The sequence below is a fragment of the Amblyomma maculatum genome, chromosome 6, assembly GCF_055883805.1.
Source record: "Amblyomma maculatum isolate TAMU_Amacu chromosome 6, ASM5588380v1, whole genome shotgun sequence".
Classification (NCBI taxonomy): domain Eukaryota; kingdom Metazoa; phylum Arthropoda; class Arachnida; order Ixodida; family Ixodidae; genus Amblyomma; species Amblyomma maculatum.
Genome location: NC_139349.1, coordinates 133455665 through 133465100, shown reverse-complemented (window position 1 = coordinate 133465100; position 9436 = coordinate 133455665). Strand labels below are relative to the sequence as shown.

The 9436-nt window shown below is 47.3% G+C and overlaps 1 pseudogene; it reads right to left on the bottom strand.

The window, feature by feature from the left end:
• Nucleotides 1–5307: 5307 nt before the first annotated feature.
• LOC146186787 (uncharacterized) lies at nucleotides 5308–7270 on the bottom strand (annotated as a pseudogene).
• Nucleotides 7271–9436: the final 2166 nt, after the last annotated feature.

The following is a 9436-nucleotide window of genomic DNA, read 5'->3' as shown; positions in this document are numbered from 1 at the left end:
TTCCTGATACCCAGATATGTTCTCTGCAAGATAATTTTATTATTTGCCAATTTGTTCCTTGGTGTATCAACATACCTACCCATCCACCCTTTTTTTCCGTTCTCGTTCTGTTGCACCCTTCCCAGACGTAGCCTTCTATAAACGGCGGATCTTCTAGTTCCCTGAGATCAGTCTCGCATAGCGCGCGCACTCACCTATTTTGTCATCCTTCAACTGCTGTTCTATCTCTAGCCATTTCGCTCTTTTTCTACCTCCTTGCATGTTTATGCATCTGATCCTCACTTCTAACTACCCCTTCGCGGACCCCTTAAAAAAGCTACAGCCCTGCCTGACAGGCGTCAGGCGATCTCTGCTCCCACCCTTCTGTTAAAATGGATGTAATCTCGATGAAAAATACTGCCAAAACCTGCTTTTTGCACCTCCCTAATTACCTCAACCACTTCAAAACGCTTCTCCAGGCTTGACTTTCTTATGTCCTAATTAACTGTCACGACGCCCTTCTCAAGCTTTAAGTTCTTTCCAGCAACTCCGGTACTGTGCATACAACTATCTGCGCTTGCTGTGCTATCGCCCTGATATCGTCAACTCCCTTAGCTAAACTTTCCACCACTCCTATAGCTTCACCATTTAGGACCTCGTTGAGCCCCGCACCGCCTACTGTCACCATATTGCGCTCTGCGGAATTTTTCAACAGCCTATTTTTACTCTCTTTCATCACTGCGCTCATTGTCATCCCTGGGAAGGTTCACACTAAAACTCGCTTGTCACCGTTTGCACGTTCCATGATATCTCGCTTGCACCTGCTCATGTTGGAATCCCCGGCGATAAGCACCTGGGCATTCTCTCTCTCCCTCCCAACTGTTGGCTCCTTATTTCGGTTATCTGTATCCTTCTCTCTGGTATTTTCATTGTTCCTTACTTCTTCCTTTTTTCCCAACTTCTTAATAGCTGCTTCTAAAACTGTCGGTTCGGATCCGCCTGACCTACTTTGCTTATGTCTTCCATGCCAGTGCTGGTCCCAGCCACGTGGCCCGCACTGGAATGTCAGTCTTTTTTTTTTTTTGCAAGGACAAAGTCGGCCATTTTTTTTTTTTTTCATTTGAGAAAGCTGTCCCAGCAGTTTCTGATTTTCTGCCTTTAATAAACCTACTTCATTTTCTAAGGCTCCCACACGAGACACTAAACCGCCCTTTTCTAGTGGAAATTTCTCTAGACGCGCACTCAGCACGCAACACCGGCACGAAAAGTCACTGCCTTCCGCTTCCTCTACCGAGTCAAAACGCATTTCCTTGAGATTAACCTGCGCCTCACACTGAGTACACTTTACCTTCTTTTGATTGCACATCTTAAGCATGTATACACTGAACTATTTCTACTACGAATTCTCAGAATATACAAACTCCAAAGGAAAAACACAAAAACGACTAGCAAACACGCGTTAAAATAAATTCTGCGAATGCAATAGCCTAGAAAAAAGAATAATTATCTAAACAAAATATTTAAAGAATGAACGCCGAGGAAACATAGCTGCCGGCATGAAAATCCAGGCCGTAGGACAAAGAGCTAAAATTTATTCTTTAAGCTAGACCTAACCTAACTAGCTGAAAACGAAATAAAGGTAATAAAAGAAAGAAGTCATCTATTTGACGCTTTCGAAAGCTCCCGCTGTCGCCTGTCCGTCCGTTTCCGGCAGCCACATGTAATGATGGTATGTTTTTAAGTAACTTCGCATCCGACTTCAGAGCACATATTTATCCCCCGTTTTAACTGGGTGACGCAGATCTCGCAATAATCTCGCGAGTGGTCCCTCGGAGTGGTCCCTCACTAATCGAACTTGACCTTGTCCCCGCTTTGCCGGGTATGAGTAGGGCGACGGTGTACCGAGCACTGGTGATCGTCTCTTTACAGCTGAAACGTAGCCTTTCTTTTTAATTGAAGCCTCACTTAGTTCAGCTTTACTTAAGTCACTAGTATATGAGAGTACGTGACAAATGCGGCATCAAGGTCGTGGACTACGCAATGAACAAGACGCGACGCGGAAGGTTGGCTAATGTGCTTTTTTGTTTCGAAACTGGGAAAGCTTTCTTTGATAACTCAGTGGGGAGTGACCTGCTTTTTGAAGTTACATATGCGTGCCTTAGAGCACGCAGCTGCAAGAAGAAATTTAACGATTAAGATGACACATATGAAGAGTGTAGTAAATACGTAGAAGCAACTGAACATTTTATACTCGAATGCGATGGCATCAATCCAGATCTAGATGCAGGCGCAGTCACTCTCCCTGAGGCCTTAGAGTTTACAGACCACTGAGGTCGAGCGAATGAACCTCCTGCACAAATCAGCAAAAAGCGATTGGAAAATTGGCGGCTGCAAAACAAAGATGGCGTAAGTGTAGAAATATAAATTTATTACCCAAACATGAAGAAATAGTTGAGGGATTTGTAGCAGCATACAAGGTATAGCGACAAAAAGCCGAGCATGTGGAGGAAAATACCATCATCCCGTTTAATTTAAAATTCGAGGATATCCAAGTACTGGGTGTTTTTAGCTCTATCATTGCAAAAGTCGCGGCTCTACCTCGATGTCAAGACTTTGAGACAAGCCACAAAAACACCAGTATTATATTAGTTATGTAGCTTATGCGGAGTATAATAGTACTGGATTATTTGTAGGTATTAGATATAGTGAACTGCCGTTCTGCCATTCAATTTTGGACTTTATGCGACATCACTAAGTCGTTTATCCTTAGGTAGCACATGTCAAGTATACATGCACTGATCTCATGCTAGGTCACAATTAATTATTGCTAATTAATTAATTGTTAATAAAGATAGAAATTATGCTCTAGCTCCAAGTCGTATATCCTTGAATAGCTTATGCCGAATATAGCTGCACTGAACTAACTTGTACGTCATAAGTAATTACTGCTAACTAGATAATTATGGCTAAATTGAAATTTATGCTATACTTTCAATTCGTATATTGTTGCAATGGTTGCAACCAACCATAACGCAGCAGGCAATCCCGGTCCCATATGATAGCGTCCTCTTAACCGCTATGCGCGGTCTGGCATTGGAACCCATTAATGACACTAAACTTCAGGGTATGCCCTATCTGCCGTCATCGGATGCTCCGCACAACGTCGCCTTTCTCGTTAAGCAAACATGTCCCCGTATGCACGCTCGCCGACGTTCAGCTCGTTCCCACTAATCCCAGCGCGCCACTGCCGTGGTAGCCATGACAATGAAAAGGAAGAAGCTTCCGCCGTCGCCAGCAGGCCGCCCGGCCAATGTGCCCGCTTATTTGGCATTGGTATTTGGCATTATTTGGTATGCCCGCAAGTCATGCAGCCCGTCATCCTCAAGGCCCTCACAGGGCTCAGTCACCAACCAAGCCCAGGATGGAAATTAAAACCCTCCCGCTAGCCTGCCATTCCTGCACGAAAACAGGTATACCACTGGAGCGGCTTTGCTAGGACAAACAATAGCAGTAGTATGTGGTTATTTTATGACACCCAAAAGAAAGGAAAAGTTGTTTGCCATCCCCAATGATAGTGAGGAAGCGGTAGACGAAATCAGAGGTGAGAGATGAGGACAGGGTAGGTAAAAATAAAAATAAATAAAGGTATACACTATGGAAAAATGTGCAGTAGTTTGCTAGAGGCCTGCCCGCAGATGTCTTATGACACGGAGCACTAATCTCAGCACAGCGTATTGCCGTACCCCGCAAACTGCAGCAATGAAGGTGCAGGGTGCGTCATTCAAAAATGAAAGACAACCTTTCGTTTTGTTCCAGCATGAAGCGCAGTACGGAAATTGAAATGCAATATCAATAATATAGTTTTATGCATTAGCGCGTAATACATCTGTGGCGTCTGTCTCGCCATCTTTGCTACGTTTAATAAATTAGCTTGAAAATTTGGCGCGGCGTAAATCCGTAAAAAAGAGTCTAAAGCATGTTAAAAGACGATTGTTGCTGAGAACTCTCTCTGAACGCAAACCTAAACTCACTCCGGAATTGATTACTGTGAAGGTCACATCCTGGCTGCATTCGCGGTTGATTTTGCTGCTATTAAGAACACCAAAACAGTATTATGCTACCTAAAGGGATTCCGAACATACCCCAGGAAATATGGTCACAGTTTATTTGAATGTTGTGAATTTAAAAGAAATAATACGTTGTACCTACACGAATCCAACACATGTCTTACAATCAGGTACGTGGTGTTAATCTATTGCGCCACAGATTTTGTTTCCTTGATTGCCTGACTTTTGCAAGACAACACAAACACACAAAAGACTTTGATATAATAAGCCTGCCAAGGGCTGGCTTCGTCGTTCTAAAACTCCTTTAGATCCATCAAGCAGCCAAGAAGCTTCTTGCAGTCAAAGAACTAGAAGTAAAAAAACGCCGATGTCTTATTATCCCGAAGACCAGCAGGTGAAACTCAGGCTACACTGGATGCTTCACGGCGCGGCCGACGAGGACATCCGGATCGCCTTCGCAGCGTTTGGAAAGGTTACGGAAGTGACCCGTGAGCGCTGGCGGGTTCAGGGCGTCAACGACAAGGAGCGCATCATCTGTGTTAAGGTCCTGGTTTAATTCTCTTGTGTGTGTATTGTTTTTTGTGTATAACCATGCAGCGGCCCCATCAGGCACGCGTTGCCGGAGTTTGCCCTGGTTGTGGTGCCTGAACGACCCATGCAATCGTTGCCATGGCACAGGTCATGTACGACGTGAATACAAGGTGCCCCGCTGTTCAAGGTGCGGACTCTATGGCCATCTGGACAGCGAATGCATCCGCACTTACGCTTCGGCTACGGGTCGAGTGACGAGTGACGAGTCAGCGCAACTTCTAATGGATGTGGTGGGGGCGGAAGAAGCAGCGAAAGGTACCGAGGGGTTTGGGAAGACGACAGAGGAGGCACCTTCTGTAGTGAGCGAGGACACCAGCACGTCTGCCAGCGGAGAGAGGGCACCTGAAGCGACACTACTCCGGAAAGACGGTGGAAAGACTAGCGAAGAAACCAGCTCTACGGACGTCAATGCTGACACATTTCGTTGAGATGGGAACAGACTAATACCGGCGGCCCACAACACCAGCGTGATGGCTCCGGCTAAGCGACCACACGCCCAGACCGACACCGAGGTCAACAATGCATCAGCCTGCAGCGTTGGAGAGACGCCAGCAAAAAACGTCCCAGGCCCGGCACTCAATGTTCAAGCTGCGGCAGTCGGAAAGGCGGGCCGTCGGCAAGGTCCTACGGCAGCAGGCTGAGGCCCTGACTCCGGTGTCATGGATGGCGTCTAGCAGAACGCTAGACGCGTAAGCACCATGCTCTCGGCCTCCTTACACTTCGAGAAAATGGCTCCTGCACCCCCGTTGAAAGTGGGCACACAATGTCAGAGGTCTGGCAGGAATGAAAACGCAGAGCCAAGTGCATCGACCTTTAACAGAGGAGGGGATGGGTCTCTTGGCTGTACAAGAAACGAAAATTGAGGGTGAAGAACAGACCGGGAGTATGGTGCGGCGTTTCACGTCTAGATTTTATGCTTTAGTGAGTCGCGCAATGGGCACCTCTGCAGGATGTGTACTTTTTGTTAAAAAGCTGCCAGCTCTTGCGGTGAAGGCCTATTTCTCATGTTTGTCGGGTAGGTGTTTTTATTGATTTCACCCTCGGCAACGCTGAGTGGCGCATTGTATGTTTGTATGCACCAAATCAAACAGAGGGCAACTTCTTCTTATGGGCAACTTCAACTGCGTAAGACCAGTTGCGCGGATTCAGAGACGTAGGCACTGACGCGCTGTCCAAAATTGTGGGGTAGCGGAACCTTGAGGATGTGGCGGAATGTCTTGACGGCGCGTGCGGTGTAAAAATACACACATTTTCAGCCTGCAAGCCACGCTCGTCTTGACAACAGCTATGTTTCGCTTAATGTGATTCCAAAATGTAGTAGCTACCGTGGAAATTCCGTGGACCAGTGGAAATTAAATGACAAGTTGAGGGTCCCTGCTTGGAAAAATGCTTGAAAATGAATGTGCAGCGCCTGGCAAATAGTCCGCAAGTAGTCCGCAAGAAAAAAATTACCGACGATTACGTTACTTCCTAATGCGAAATTTGAGCGCAGCAAATAAGCTGTTTCACCTTTTCGATAGATTGAGGCATAGAAATCGAGCAACACATGTATGCGCTATCACAGAATTTTTTTTTTTTATTTTTCACACGTATTCCTTTAACAAAGGAAGCTTTGTGGTCGGAGAAATAGACTGATATATGTTCGACTTGGTACACCAATGCTTGATACTCAAAGACGAGATCTATACAAGTGCCTCGCGAGGTTGTCACAGCCGCGGGCAAGCCGTTGGGCAACTTTGCGGCGAACAGTTCGCCAACTTCATGTCACGTGCCAAACATTTCGACTGGTATTGCAGAGAGACCTGTGCGCAAGTAGATAGCGACTCCCGCCGCTCTGTTGTGGTCTCTGCGAGCACCACAGCAGTATAGGAAATCTATGAGGCTCTTCGGGATCCATCCAGGTTTCAGCAAAGCAAAGTAGAGAAGAATGGCGCAGAATGTCATCGTGGTGTACGTCCTTGGCATGTGCGGCAAGGGAGCGTACGTTAAGAGCGGAGATCAATAAGTAGTGCGACTGTTCAGTCATGGCGAGGCACTTGGCGGTGATGGTGTCAAGTTTGTGGGACTGCAACCGACGAAATTCATCGGCTAGCTTTCTGTCCGGATTGGCTTTTCCGTGGTAGAATGTGAAGTCGTTGTCAACATTGGTCAGGTAGAGTCCGTTGATGCCTGTAGCGCGACTCAGTGCCACGTATACCAACTTCTGTGGATGATTCTTGGCGTAGGAGTACACGACTTCATCATATGTGCCACCCTGGAATTTATGAATAGTAATGGCGCTCGCCTGCACAACGGGAAGCTGGCATCTTCTTACCGATACCTCCGTCTTCTTGTCGATAACGCAGGTGACGGTACGCCTTTCAATCGGTATCCAGTTGGGTTGAATGTTTCTGTTGAGCTTGCGTAACTGGTGGGATTTTGCGGCCGCTACGGTTCCGATCGCAAGTTTGGAGCCAAGCTCCCCGAACTGCAACCATATGCGTAGCGGTTTCCCATGGGTGTCGTTTTCGATGCATTTCAGTGTTCCCACCGATCCATTAACAAGGCCATCGGAAACATCCACGTTGAGGGTGATCATATTTCCTATTTCGGCCTTGGGTAACGTTTCGACCTTACGCATGGCCTCTGTTTGCTCTTACCTACACCCAACGATTGTATCCTGTGCCGTGCATGGTACAGCATTCCTTGTTGGAGTAGAACAAGCGTATGCCACCGCTTCTGCTTCCTGCTGTGGAACGAACCGTCTCGATGAGTGCGATTTCCTCGGGGTCTAATTCGACACCATCTCCAATTTTGGAAAGCAACGTGGAGAACCTGAGATTGTTTTGTCGTACCACTTTAATGAGTGCGAAGTAGGCGAGATGGTGCCACGCGATTTCTGTGTTAAACACGTCGTCTGTTTTGACGCGCTTGAACACCTCAGCTGCACGAACGGGGGGAAGCTGACGCAGATCCCCACAGAGAATGACGTCCAACCCTCCGAAGGGCTGCAGATATTTGCAGGTGATGGAGCGGAGTCGCGAGTCGATTCTGTGAAGTATATCAGCAGACATCATGCTAACTTCGTCGATAATCATGCATCTGACATTCCTGAAAGCATAGCGGAAGGTGTTCAACTCGTTGTCCCTGACTCCGCTGTCTGTCTTGAGGCTAAGCTTGAACGCTGCGTGCACAGTTACTCCGCCTAGTGCCACCGCCGCCTTTCCTGTTGTAGCGCAAGCCACATATGCGTTTAGATTGTATGGGCCAGCAGGGTTACAGTACCTGTTGTAGAGGTCCATGATCAGGCGCAGTACAAATGTTTTGCCGCATCCAGCCACTCCCGTAAAGAATATTTGCAGTGGTGGAGAGTCCGGAGTTGTCAGTCGGTGTAGGACTTCTCGGACGATCTCGTACTCATCATTTGCCTTCCGCATGTGTCCAGGTACTGATCTCTGCTCATGACGTCTTGGCGCGTGCACACGGCGGGGCATTGTTTAAACGGGGCATTGGACTCGACTGCACCAATGTCTAGGAGATCAGAGTCGTCGTTCTCCATGGCTGCCGGGTGCACGGTCACGTCGGAAATCTCAGAAGCCGTCTCCCATTCCTCGTTATTGGGTCGTATCAGGGAATTACGGTCTTCAATATTTACATCACTCTGGTAGCGTGATTTGTGCTCCCGAATGACGTCAGTGTTTTCCTCGTATAGCCGCTCGAAACAATTTTGGTCTAAGATGTCCACCTCCTTAGGAAACGGAAAGAAGTGTAGGACATGTTCTCTCTTGAAGTTAACTGGATCAGTCTGTAGCGAACTCTGCCAGAGTGACGGCTTCCAATTCAGGCGCGCGGTCTTCGTAGCGCTCAATCATAGTCCTTTTCCAAACGTCCGTGCTAGATTCGTCCAAGCGTTCCTACTCCATTTGAGCGTTAGACTTCCGGATGCGCGTCCTTTCCTCAGGCCAGGCAGTGTTTACAAAGACAATTTTGCGACTGGCCTGCGACATGTCCTGCTTGAGCAAACACCAGGCGGCCTCCTGTGCTGAGAGCTCGATGTTTTGTCCAGGCGGCTTAAGTGCGGCATTTTACAAAGAATGTAAACTCGAAATAGCGCCAGTCCTGACTATAGTGTTTAACAAAGCTTATGACGTAAATGAACTGCCTCCATATGGCAAATCCCACACAGTCCTCATACCAAAACTGATGAAGCACATAGGCTACTTACTACAAGTAGCATCATACCGGCAATTGCGCTCACGAACGTTGATTACAAACAAATGTTGGTTTTGTTATTCGTGAGGGCCTGGCCCTGGCGTACCGAAATTGCACAGTCGTAAACAAAAAATCTGGGGACCCCCATTAGCGTGCAGCGTTCTGTGCGGCAGGGCTGTCCCTACAGCCCTCTTTTATTCTGCATTTACATTGAAACCCTTTGCTTAAATATCTTGGACAATGAGAATATTACTGGTTTGCGTTTGCAAGCCGTGGAAGTGTTACGACCAAGCATCCGCAATTGCGCGCTCTATTGTTCGCCTGTGGGCATGGATAAGTTTTGTGAATATGTGGTGATGGTCCAATGGCTCTAAGTGAGCCTGTTTCCAGGAATCCTGTTTTGTAAGCATGTTTTGCTTTGTGGACAACCTGCAAATGCCAAATTGACCCTGTCAAGAGAACGTCTGGAAAAACACAAAGAAACGTCCCCCTGCGGGAAATAGCAGGAAGTGCTTTCTTTCTTTTGTTCACCCTTCCAGTCGAGAAGTGCTATCCTCCAGTGATGAATGCCTCCTATCCAAAGGAGACGACAGAGTGACATGTCCGCT